An 11821-nucleotide genomic window follows, 5' to 3' on the forward strand; every position below is an offset into this window, starting at 1 on the left:
TACTTTTATTTACTTTCCGCACTCACACTATTTTTATTTAAATTAATGCACTTTTACTTTACCATGTCTAACTAAATCTATAAGGTTAGAATGTAAGGATCGTAATTGAACCGATAATCCGTACAATTGTTCGTAGAAACACTTAAGGGCTATTTTAACTTTCAACTTAAGTTTTCCTGCACTTAATTTCCGTTGGGTAAGATCGAAAGTCGTCCAACGTCTATTTAAACTTAACTATTTTTAACTATTTCAAAAACAGCGAAAGCGCTTTGTTTAGTTCATTAGGAGTTTTTAACTTAAGAAGAAAATAGATTTTAAAACTATTTTCGGACGCGTTTATATGTTTAGAGTCTGATTCGTGAGAACCTCTTTTGGTTAAGAAATTCAGGTTATAATACTTTTCAACTTAGTTAAGATACTATATTTCTTTAAAATAGGTTTACTACTCTAACGCAATGCGCGCCTTTTTATAAGTGACAATAAGAGGGTTTGATTAGGGAGTACAACCCGGTTCTGAATACGCGAAAGCGACAGTTCCTATTTAAATTAGTTCTTTTCAAAGTAGGAAACACTGCCCATAAGTAGTTCTATTAGCAAGTACTTGGATTATTAATTGATTATGTGAATTACATTCGACCCTGCCTTTATTAATTGAACTTTATTCAACACTTTACTTTTCATTGCAAATTCTAAAAACACCTATTTTGATTGCCTTTGATAAACACCATAACAATAGATAACGATAGATTGACACTTGGTCTCTGTGGATTCGACAATCTTTTATATTACTCTGACGCGTTCGTATACTTGCGAAAAGCACACATCAGTGCTTTATAAGAGGAATTTTGACATGGTTTTTCTCAGATGCGTGGATAGACACGAAGTAGACCTGTTGATGACTGAAGTCTATGAGGGTTCATTTGGTACTCTTTCCAATGGACATGACATGGCAAAGAAGATGTTGAGAGCAAGCTACTATTGGTTGACAATTGAGTCTGACTGCTGCAAGTATGTGAAGAAATTCCACAAGTGTCAGATTTATGCGGATAAGATCCATATTCCCCCTACACTTATGAATGTTATTTCCTCACCATGGCCCTTCTCCATGTGGGGAATTGACATGATTGGCATGATTGAACCAAAGGCGTCGAACGATCACCGTTTTATTCTCGTAGCAATTGATTACTTCAGCAAGTGGGTTGAAGCGGCATCGTATGCGAATATGACCAGGCAGGTGGTTGTGAAGTTTATCAAGAATCAACTCATATGCCGTTATGGTGTGCCAGACAAGATCATTACTGATAATGGATCTAACTTGAACAACAAGATGATGAAAGAACTGTGTAGCGAGTTCAATATTGCACATCATAATTCTTCTCCCTATAGACCCAAGATGAATGGGGTTGTTGAAGCTAAAGGTGAGAAAAACAAGAAAGGGGGTTTGAATTGTTTTACAAATAAAAAGCTTTTTCAAAAATAAGAACACACAGAACTTTATACTGGTTCACTTAGAAAATAAAGCTACTCCAGTCCACCCGGCCAAGGTGATTTCGCCTTCAAAGAGGGCTTAATTAACTAATCTTGAAATATTACACAACCAATCGTCTAAGAGAATGATCTCTTAATCCTCTCAAGTATACAGACTGCGCAGAGTCACTTGAGGAACAAAAACAATTTAGCAAAATAGATTTGTAACAAAAATAGCTTCTAAGAGTAAGCAAGTATTACAGCAATGTATTGGACCAAGAGTTTTCACGTATGAGCAGCAACTCGTGAAAAATTGAGAGAGAATATGAATGACTTTTTCTGTGTGTTGTTGTATCTCTCAGTGAGGTAAATTGTCCTTTATATAGTAGTGAGAAGGACCGTTGGAGTGATGACAGAATCTTGGTCTTTGATGAGCATTCAATGCCATTACTTCTGTGTTTCTTGCTATAACCATTTTGTCTCCCTGATTAACTTCTTTCTTAAAATACTTCCTTTCCATATTGAGAAATACTTTCCGTTACTCTTTCTGGACTTGGTGAATCTTCATCAGAGTCTTGTTGTATCGGAGTCATTCTTCAGAAGGAGATCATGTCTCAATTCATCAGAGCTTCTCAGAGTACTAGTCTTCTTGATCATCAGAACTAAGACCAGTATATGTTAGAGCTTATGATTCTTTTTACTATCTTGCTTTGGTCAGATTCAGAACTTCTTGGGCGTACTTCTTCCTTAGCGGTGTCTGATCTTCTAGCATTTTGTATCTGATCAGTGTTTGTATCTGATAAAATGATCAGAGTCCTTGTTGTAGTTCAGAGTCCTGTACACTTAGAAAAATTTCGTTAGGGTGGCATTTTTGGTTTCATCCTTTGTTATCATCAAAATCTTGGAATTCTATTGTAGAACCAATTTTGTTCTTACAATCTCCCCCTTTTTGATGATGACAAAACAATTTTAATTTAGAGATGAAACATTTTTAGATAAGAGTTTTAGATCATATAGAAGTGAGCTCCCCCTGAGTTAAAACTGGGAGTTCAGAAGTTCTTACTGGACCTTTCATGATTTGGTGTTTCTAGCTACTTTCCTGCAAATCTCTAAGTCAAAAATTAGAAACAATGTTTACAGAGTTTTGATAGGAGTTAGATATGTTTTCATCAGAGCTCTTTTTAGTTCTCACCCTTTTTGTCAGAATCAAAAAGACTTAGTGAAAAAAAATGAGCAAAAAGATATATATATATATATATATATATATATATATATATATATATATATATATATATATATATATATATATATTCACAGATAGCAAGTACAGAGGTCAGGAACGCAAAAAACAAAGAGTGCAGAAAACAACAAGCAAATCAGAGCAGAGCAACAAGCAAATCAGAAGAACAACAAGCAAAAGAGAAGAACATAGAAACAAATCCTAGGTGCCTAAGGGTTTGGAGGTGGAGGCATCCTCTGGAGCAACTGGGTCAGCAGATTCTGATAACAGCTCATAAATGATGTTTAATCCCAACATTAGCACACTGCTCGAGGAGATCTCAAGAGACTGTTTCTTGATATCTGCTAGACAGCTATCTAGAAGTTCCAAGGTCAGACGCATGATACTCCACGTGTTACTTTATCTGATCTACAGGAATACTAAGGGGTTGGTTCTTGGAGATTTCTAACTCAGATGACTTCTAACTGGTAGGAGTATCAGAGTCAAATACAAAATCCAACTATTTACATCAGAATCTTATTTTTCTATCTCAGAGACACATTTTATTCAGGAAAATTTTGAATGTTCAGATTCTTTAAGATAAAGGAGAATCTATCTTCAGCAAGGGGTTTCGTAAAGATGTCAGCCTATTGATGGTTTGTATCAATGAATTTCAACATTACTACCCCTTTCTGAACACAGTCTCTGATGAAATGATGTTTTATTTCTATGTGCTTAGCTCTGGAGTGCAAGATAGGATTCTTACTTAAACAGATGGCATCAGTATTCTCACAAAAGATAGGAATGTTACTCTCAAAGATTTAAAGATCCTCTAGTTGATTCTTCATCTAGAGCATCTGGGTAGTGCATAATGATGTTGAAATGTATTCTGCTTCTGCAGTGGACAGGGCTATGGTTGATTGTCTTTTGCTGGCCCAGGATATCAGATTCTTTCCCAAGAGCTGACAATTTCCAGATGTACTTTTTCGTTCCATTCTACCCCCTGCGTAATCTGCATCACAAAAACCAGATAGTTTATACTTTGATGTTTTCTCATACATCAGGCCCAGGTTAGGAGTTCCTTTCAGATATTTGATTATTCTCTTAACAACTGTTAAATGAGATTCTCTAGGATCTAATTGGAATCTGGCACATAGACACACACTAAATAGAATATCAGGACGTGTATTAGTCAGATAGAGAAGAGAGCCTATCATACCACGATAGAGCTTCTGACAAACCTTTTGACTAACTTCTTCTTTTTCCATAATGCAAGTTGGATGCATGGGTGTCTTCGCAGGTTTGCATTCAGCCATTTCGAATTTCTTCAGAATGTCTTTTATGTATTTACTTTGATGAACGTAGGTGACTTCTGAAGCTTGGTTGATTTGAATTCCTAGAAAGAACTTTAGTTCTTGCATTAAGCTCATTTCAAATTCTGCCTGCATTAGCTCAGAGAGTTCTTGACATACAGAGGAGTTAGCTGAACCAAAAATGATATCATCAACGTATATCTGGCATATCATGAGATCATTATTAATTTTTTTACAGAAGAGTGTAGAGTCAACTTTCCCTCTGATAAAATCATGTTCTAGAAGAAAGTTACTTAATCTTTCATACCAAGCTCTAGGAGCTTGTTTTAGTCCATATAATGATTTTTTAAGTTTAAAAACATGTTCTGGACAATTTGAATTTTCAAAACCTGGAGGTTGGTTGACATACACTTCTTCTAATATATATCCATTAAGAAATGCGCTCTTGACATCCATTTGATATAGTTTGATGGAATGATTTACAACAAATGAAACAAGTAAGCGAATAGATTCTAACCTGGCGACTGGGGCAAAGGTTTCATTATAGTCAATGCCTTCTTGTTGACTGTACCCTTGAGCCACCAGTCGATCGTTGTTTTTGACAACTACTCATTTCTCATTCAGCTTGTTTCTGAACACCCATCTGGTTCCGATAATGTGAGTGCCTTTAGGTTTCGGAACAAGATCCCAGACATCATTCTTTGTGCATTGATCTAGCTCTTCTTGCATGGCTAGAACCCAATCGTTATCTTGAAGTGCCTCATCATAGGAAGTAGGCTCGATCAGAGATACTAGTCCCAGAGGAGTTTCTTCAGGTATCCTAAAGGTTGACCTAGTTCAGATAGGTTCATCCTTGCTTCCCAGAATCAACTCTTTAGATATGTTGAGGCGACTTTTAGCTTTCTTTGGGGCTTTAGTTTCTGCTGAAGTTTGAGTAGAAGATGCTTCAGGTGCTTTGATCTTCTCGTCAGAACCTGCAAGAGTAATCTCCAGATCTGCAAGTTTCTCAACTAGCTTTGACTTTTCAGGGTCAAGTTTATCATCAAATCTGAAGTGAATTAATTCTTCCACAATTTTGGTTTCTGTATTGTATACTCTGTAGCCTTTAGAGCGTTCTGAGTATCCTAACATAATACCTTTTTGTGCTTTTGAATCAAACTTGTTCAAATGTTCTTTAGTATTCAGAATAAAGCAGGAGCATCCAAAAGGATGAAAATAAGAAATGTTGGGTTTTCTTCCTTTACACAGTTCATAGGGAGTCTTCTCCAGAATAGGTCTTATGGAGATTATATTTTGAATATAACATGTTGTATTTACTGCTTCAGCCCAAAAGTGCTTAGCCACATTTGTTTCATTGATCATGGTTCTGGCCATCTCTTGGAGTGTCCTATTCTTCCTCTCTACAACTCCATTTTATTGTGGAGTTCTAGGGCAGGAGAAATCATGGGATATTCCATTGAAGTCAAATAATTCTTCAAAAAAATTATTTTCAAATTCTCCACCATGATCACTTCTGACTCTGATGATTTTAGAGTCAAATTCGTTTTGCACTTTGGAACAGAAGCTAGTGAATACAGAGTGAGACTCACTCTTATGCTTTAAGAATTTTACCCATGTCCAGCGACTAAAATCATCAAGAATAACTAGTCCATATTTCGTTCCATTGACTGATGCTGTTTTCATAGGACCAAATAAATCAATGTGAAGAAGTTCCAAAGGCTTAGAGGTAGAAACAATATTTTTCTTTTTAAAAGATGATTTTGAAAATTTTCCTTTCTGACATGGTTTACATAGAGCATCTGAAGAAAACTTCAGCTTAGGTAGACCTCTGACTAACTCGAGTTTATTTAGCTGAGATAACTTTTTCATGCTAATGTAGCCCAAGCGTGTATGCCATACCCATTACTCTTCATGAACAGACATTAAACATTTTACATTTTGTTCTTTTAAATCTGAAAGATTTATTTTATAAATATTGTTTTTTCTCTTGCCAGTGAATAGGACAGATCCATTATTCTGATTTATTGCTTTACTTGTTTTTTGATTGAAGATTACATCATACCCGTTATCACTTAATTGACTTATTGATAACAAATTATGCATTAATCCTTCTACATAGAGAACATCAGATATAGAGGGAAGAGTACCATTACCAATAGCTCCAGAGCCTCTGATCCTTCCTTTCTGATTTCCTCTGAAGCCTACGAATCTAGCATCTTTAAGTTCCAGGTTTTGGAACATATACTTTCTTCCCGTCATGTGTCGCGAGCATCCAGAGTCCAGGTACCATTACTGGTGTTTTAACTCTGCTGCATAAGATATCTGCAACATAAACAATCTTATCCTTTGGTACCCAGAATCTTTTGGGTCCTTTATGATTAGTTTTCCTAGAGTATCTTAACACTTTGGGTTTTCTAGCATTATCAAAGCGTTGTGCTTGTGTATGTGTATAGTGATAGGAAAAAGGAGACTTAGGTTGGTCATTAGTAGAAGTTTTATCTTCACTAGGATCATACACAATTCCTCTTCTATTGTTCTGACTGACCCCATAAATCATGGATGCCATTCTGCTCCTCTCTATCCCATTCTTCAGAAACTTTTGAAAAGTTTTTTCATATTCATAAATTATTGTGTTTGAAGTTTGTGGAACTTGAGATAACGCTTCTTCAAGTTTTGAGCATTTTTTGTTTGTGGAATTTCTTTCTAATATCAAGGTTTGGTTTTCATTTTTTAGTTCTAAAACTGTTATCTCAAGTTTACCACATTCTTCTAGAGTTTCTTCAAGCACCTCTTTTACAACTTTAAATTTTTGTTTAAGTTTCTGATATGAGTTTAGATTTTTAGATAGGCATGATTCTAGGTCAGATCGGGAAAGTTCAGAAAATACCTCTTTGGATTCAGATTCCTCGTCTGAAGTATTCTTGGAGGTGGTAGCCATGAGTGCCACATTTGCCTGTTCATCAGAGTCGGATTCTGATGAGTCAGATCAACTGTCGTCCCAGGTAGCCATCAGTCCCTTTTTGGTTTTGAAGGAATTTTTCTTGAAGTTCTCTTTTCTGGAGCTTTCTTTCTTTAACTTGGGACATTCTTTTCTGTAATGAACTGTTTCTTTACATTCATAACAAGTTACATCTTTGTTAGATTTACCTTTTGAAGCTGGTTCTGATCGATCTCCTTTGGATATTGGTTTTCTGAAGTTATTATTCCTTTTCCTCCAGAGTTGTTTCACTCTTCTGGTCAGAAGGGATAATTCTTCCTCATCGTCAGAATCTTCCTTTTCAGAGTCATCAATGTCTTCTTCTTCAACCTGGAAGGCTTTGTTTCTATCAGATTTGCGCCTTTCTGATCTGGACTTTAGTGCTACAGACTTGATCTTCTTCTGAGGTTAATCTTCCTCCAGTTCTATCTCGTGACTTCTGAGTGAACTGACAAGTTCTTCAAGGCTAATGTTGTTCGGATCCTTTGATAATTTTAAGGCTGCTACCATGGGTCTCCACTTCTTTGGCAAGCTTTTGACTATCTTTTTGACATGGTCCGCAGTTGTATATCCTTTATCAAGTACTTTGAGACTTGCAATTAAAGTTTGGAATCTGGAAACCATTACCTCTACAACTTCATCGTCCTCCATCTTAAAGGCTTCATATTTCTGGATTAGAGCCAGAGCCTTTGTTTCTTTGACTTGAGAGTTTCCTTCATGAGTCATCCTCAGGGAGTCAAGTATTTCTTTAGTTGTTTCCCTGTTGGTGATTTTTTCATACTCATTGTAGGATATGGCATTGAGAAGTATCATTCTGGCTTTGTGATGATTCTTGAATTCATGCTTCTGATCATCTGTCATTTTGCTTCTGGGAATGGCAACTCCAGTATCTGTTATAGGTGGTATGTAACCAATAGTGGCAATGTCCCAGAGATCAGCGTCGTAGCCCAGAAAGAAACTTTCAATTCTGTCTTTCCAATAATCAAATTTCTCTTTATCAAAGACTGGAGGTTTAGCGTTGTAACTATCTCTTTCATTGGTGTTGGCCATAGTTTTTCTCGTTTTGGATCTTTGTACACTGTTAAGTGTTTGATTAGAAAATCAATAACAAAGCCGGAGCTCTGATACCAACTGAAGGTGAGAAAAACAAGAAAGGGGGTTTGAATTGTTTTATAAATAAAAAGCTTTTTCAAAAATAAGAACACACATAATTTTATACTGGTTCGCTTAGAAAATAAAGCTACTCCAGTCCACCGGGCCAAGGTGATTTCGCCTTAAAAAAGGACTTAATCCACTAATCTTGAAAGATTACACAACCAATCGTCTAAGAGAATGATCTCTTAGTCCTCTCAAGTATACAGACTGCGCAGAGTCACTTGAGAAACAAAAACAATTTTGCAAAATAGATTTGTAATAAAAAGTGCTTCTAAGAGTAAGCAAGTATTACAGCAATGTATTGGAGCAAGAGTTTTCACGTATGAGCAGTAGCTCGTGAAAAATTGAGAGAGAATGTGAATGACTTTTTATGTGCGTTGTTGTATCTCTCAGTGAGGTAAACTGTCCTTTATATAGTAGTGAGAAGGACCGTTGGAGTGATGACAAAATCTTGGTCTTTGATGAGCATTCAATGTTATTACTTTTGTGTTTCTTGCTATAACCATTTTGTCTCCCTGATTAACTTCTTTCTTAAAATACTTCCTTTCCATATTGAGAAATACTTTCCGTTACTCTTTCTGGACTTGGTGAATCTTCATCAGAGTCTTGTTGTATCAGAGTCATTCTTCAGAAGGAGATCATGCCTCAACTCATCAGAGCTTCTCAGAGTACTAGTCTTCTTGATCATCAGAACTAAGACCAGTATTTGTTAGAGCTTCTGGTTCTTTTTACTGTCTCGCTTTGGTCAGATTCAGAACTTCTTGGGCGTACTTCTTCCTTAGCGGCGTCTGATCTTCTAGCACTTTGTATCTGATCAGTGTTTGTATCTGATAAAATGATCAGAGTCCTTCGATATTGTTCAAAGTCCTGCACACTTAGAAAAATTTCGTTAGGGTGTCATTTTTGGTTTCATCCTTTGTTATCATCAAAATCATAGAATTCTATTGTAGAACCAATTTTGTTCTTACAGAAGCTGCTAACAAGAACATCAAGAAGATTATTCAGAAGATGGTTGTTACGTACAAAGATTGGCATGAGATGTTGTCGTTTGCCTTGCATGGCTATCGTACATCCGTCTGCATTTCAACAGGGGCAACCCCTTTCTCTCTTGTATATGGCATGGAGGTTGTGCTCCTGTGGAGGTTGAGATCCCATCAATGAGAGTCTTGATGGAAGCCATGTTGACTGAGGCTGAATGGGTTCAGAGTCGTTATGACCAACTGAATCTGATAGAAGAGAAGAGGTTAACTGCCATGTGTCATGGTCAGTTATATCAGCAAATGATGAAGAAAGCCTTTGATAAGAAGGTCAAGCCTCGTGTATTCCGAGAAGGTGACCTCGTGCTCAAGAATGTTTTGTCTTTCGTGCCCGATTCCAGGGGCAAGTGGACTCCAAACTATGAAGGTCCATATGTTGTTAAGAGAGCCTTTTCAGGCGGTGCTTTGTTGCTTACAACTATGGATGGGGAGGATTTCACTCGTCCTGTGAATTCAGACGCAGTCAAGAAATATTTCACCTAAAAATAAAAACAGAATAGCTCGCTAAGTTGAAAACCCGAAAGGGCGACTTAGGCAAAAATGAGTGTCTCGGTGGATTGAAAACCCGAAAGGGCGGTCCAGGCAAAAGTTAGAGACATGAAAAAAATGAATATATATATCCCGCTAGATTGAGTACCCCACCCTGGGGCAATCTAGGAAAAAATTAGGGATTTCGCAAGTAATTGCATCCTGACAAGACTTTGTTCTGCAATGTTTTCTATCAAAGATTCTCGTCGGTCATCGTCAACTGAAGCTTCAAATGCATTTGATTCAGACTTGGTGGAGAAATGGTCATTATGTTCAATGTAGTCCTTTTTCCAATATATATCACCAATTTCGAATTTGTAAAGATCCATGGAGTCTCGCCATTTGTGGACAACCATTCTATTAAATAAATTTGAGCCTTTATCCAATTCTTTGCACTCTTATTTGTTTAGGTTTAACAAATGTTTGCATGTTTTAATTGATAAATGTCATTGTTTTAAACAAATAAAGTTTTTATAAACTGTTTTTAAACAAAGTGAACATTCATAATGACTAAGGATAACTGGAACGTCTTCAGTGCTCTCCCAAGGATAGTATGATTTCCAAGGTAAGACATTTGTTCATATTCTGGCATACTTATATCCTCTTCATCAGATTTCATTTGTCTCCCCAGCGAGCGCAGAAAGGATAATACATCATCAGCTTCCTAGAGAGTCTGATAATTTATGGATGCTTTTCTAGCACACTCACAAATAGTTTGTTTGTGCATACATGTTTGTTTCCCTCGTGGAGTCTTAGCAATCTGAGATCGGTTGGATGGTTGATTTGTGGGTGATCCCTTCTGTTCCAGTTCTTGCCTTGATCTTTTAGAGACATATATCCCTATATATCAGGCACTAGCATTTGTGTTTTATCAATTATATGGTTGTCATTATCTTGTGTGGACTGACCTAAAATCCCTTATAGATTGATAAAAGTTGATATGCTATCTATTCATGAGGAAGTTTATCTTTCCCAGCATGAGTAAGAATCCCAGCGGAGTAGGCATGTGTTCCCTGCAAAGCTATCTGTGATTTGTCTCCTCAGCAACAGTTACCTAGAGCAGTTGGTGAAGGGTTTGTTCCTCTTTTCATCCCCAGCATGACACGTGTTGCCGAAGGATTCGTTTCCGATCCCTTTAGTAGAGTATCTCCTTTGAGATTGTTGGCAATTTATCCCCAATAGGGTTGCTCACAGGTTATCCCCAGTTCGGACGCCTATAGTCCTTCCCCGGTGGAGTTTCCTGATCCGAGCCTGATAATTTATTTCCCTTCCGTGTTGGAAGATTTCTTCCGAGTACAGGGTTGGTGGTCAAGATGTTTATTTCCTTCTTCAGCGGAGCAAATTGTTCTCTCTCCCCTTTAGTAAAGATGTCTCCAGCAGATGAGAGAGAGTGTTTTGATTGTTGAAGTTTCTGTTTCGCGGTTGTTCCCCACAGAGTTTCATATCATTCCTTGATAAGTTCCCTAGTAGAGTTTCTTCTACGACGGATCGTATCCGTATTAAGCTCCTCAGTAAAGTTTCTTCTACGAAGGATCTTATGTCTGTTCAACAGCAGATCCCCGACGGTGAATCTGCATGTTCCCCAACCGAGACTTTGCTTATCCCTAGAGGTGTTTTGAGTTTCCTGGTATTAGACCATTCCCGCCAGAGTTGATCTCTCATGTGGCCTTTTCTCTTTTGAGATGTTATGTCGGACGTCAGATCGTGGCTCTTCGGCCTGTTTGTGTTAGATATGTCTATTTGTTAGCATTAATCATACATAAATCATGCATAATTATAGCATTCAGATATCCATGTTGCATCTTTTGCCATATATCTTTGCTTGTTATCTCCTTCTATTGGTGAAATATTCTTCCCTAAGTAGATGTTTGTGTCTGATCTCTCCATATAGAGTCAGCCCCATAGGCAGAAAGTGTCTATCTTTCCTTCTTTATTCCCCACTGAGCTTTGTCCTCGTGGACGATTATTGTTTCAGTTTCCTCCCCAGTTGTGTATCTGGAAGGAATTACTCCCCTGAGTTATATCCTCATTGGGTTGAGTCTTGTTTGATTGTGTCTTTCTAGTTTGTTCCTTGATTGACTCCTCTCTTATTATCCCCTGCAGTTCCCTGTGGTTTAGTTGTTCA

The sequence above is a fragment of the Lathyrus oleraceus genome, chromosome 6, assembly GCF_024323335.1.
Source record: "Lathyrus oleraceus cultivar Zhongwan6 chromosome 6, CAAS_Psat_ZW6_1.0, whole genome shotgun sequence".
In the NCBI taxonomy this organism is placed as follows: domain Eukaryota; kingdom Viridiplantae; phylum Streptophyta; class Magnoliopsida; order Fabales; family Fabaceae; genus Lathyrus; species Lathyrus oleraceus.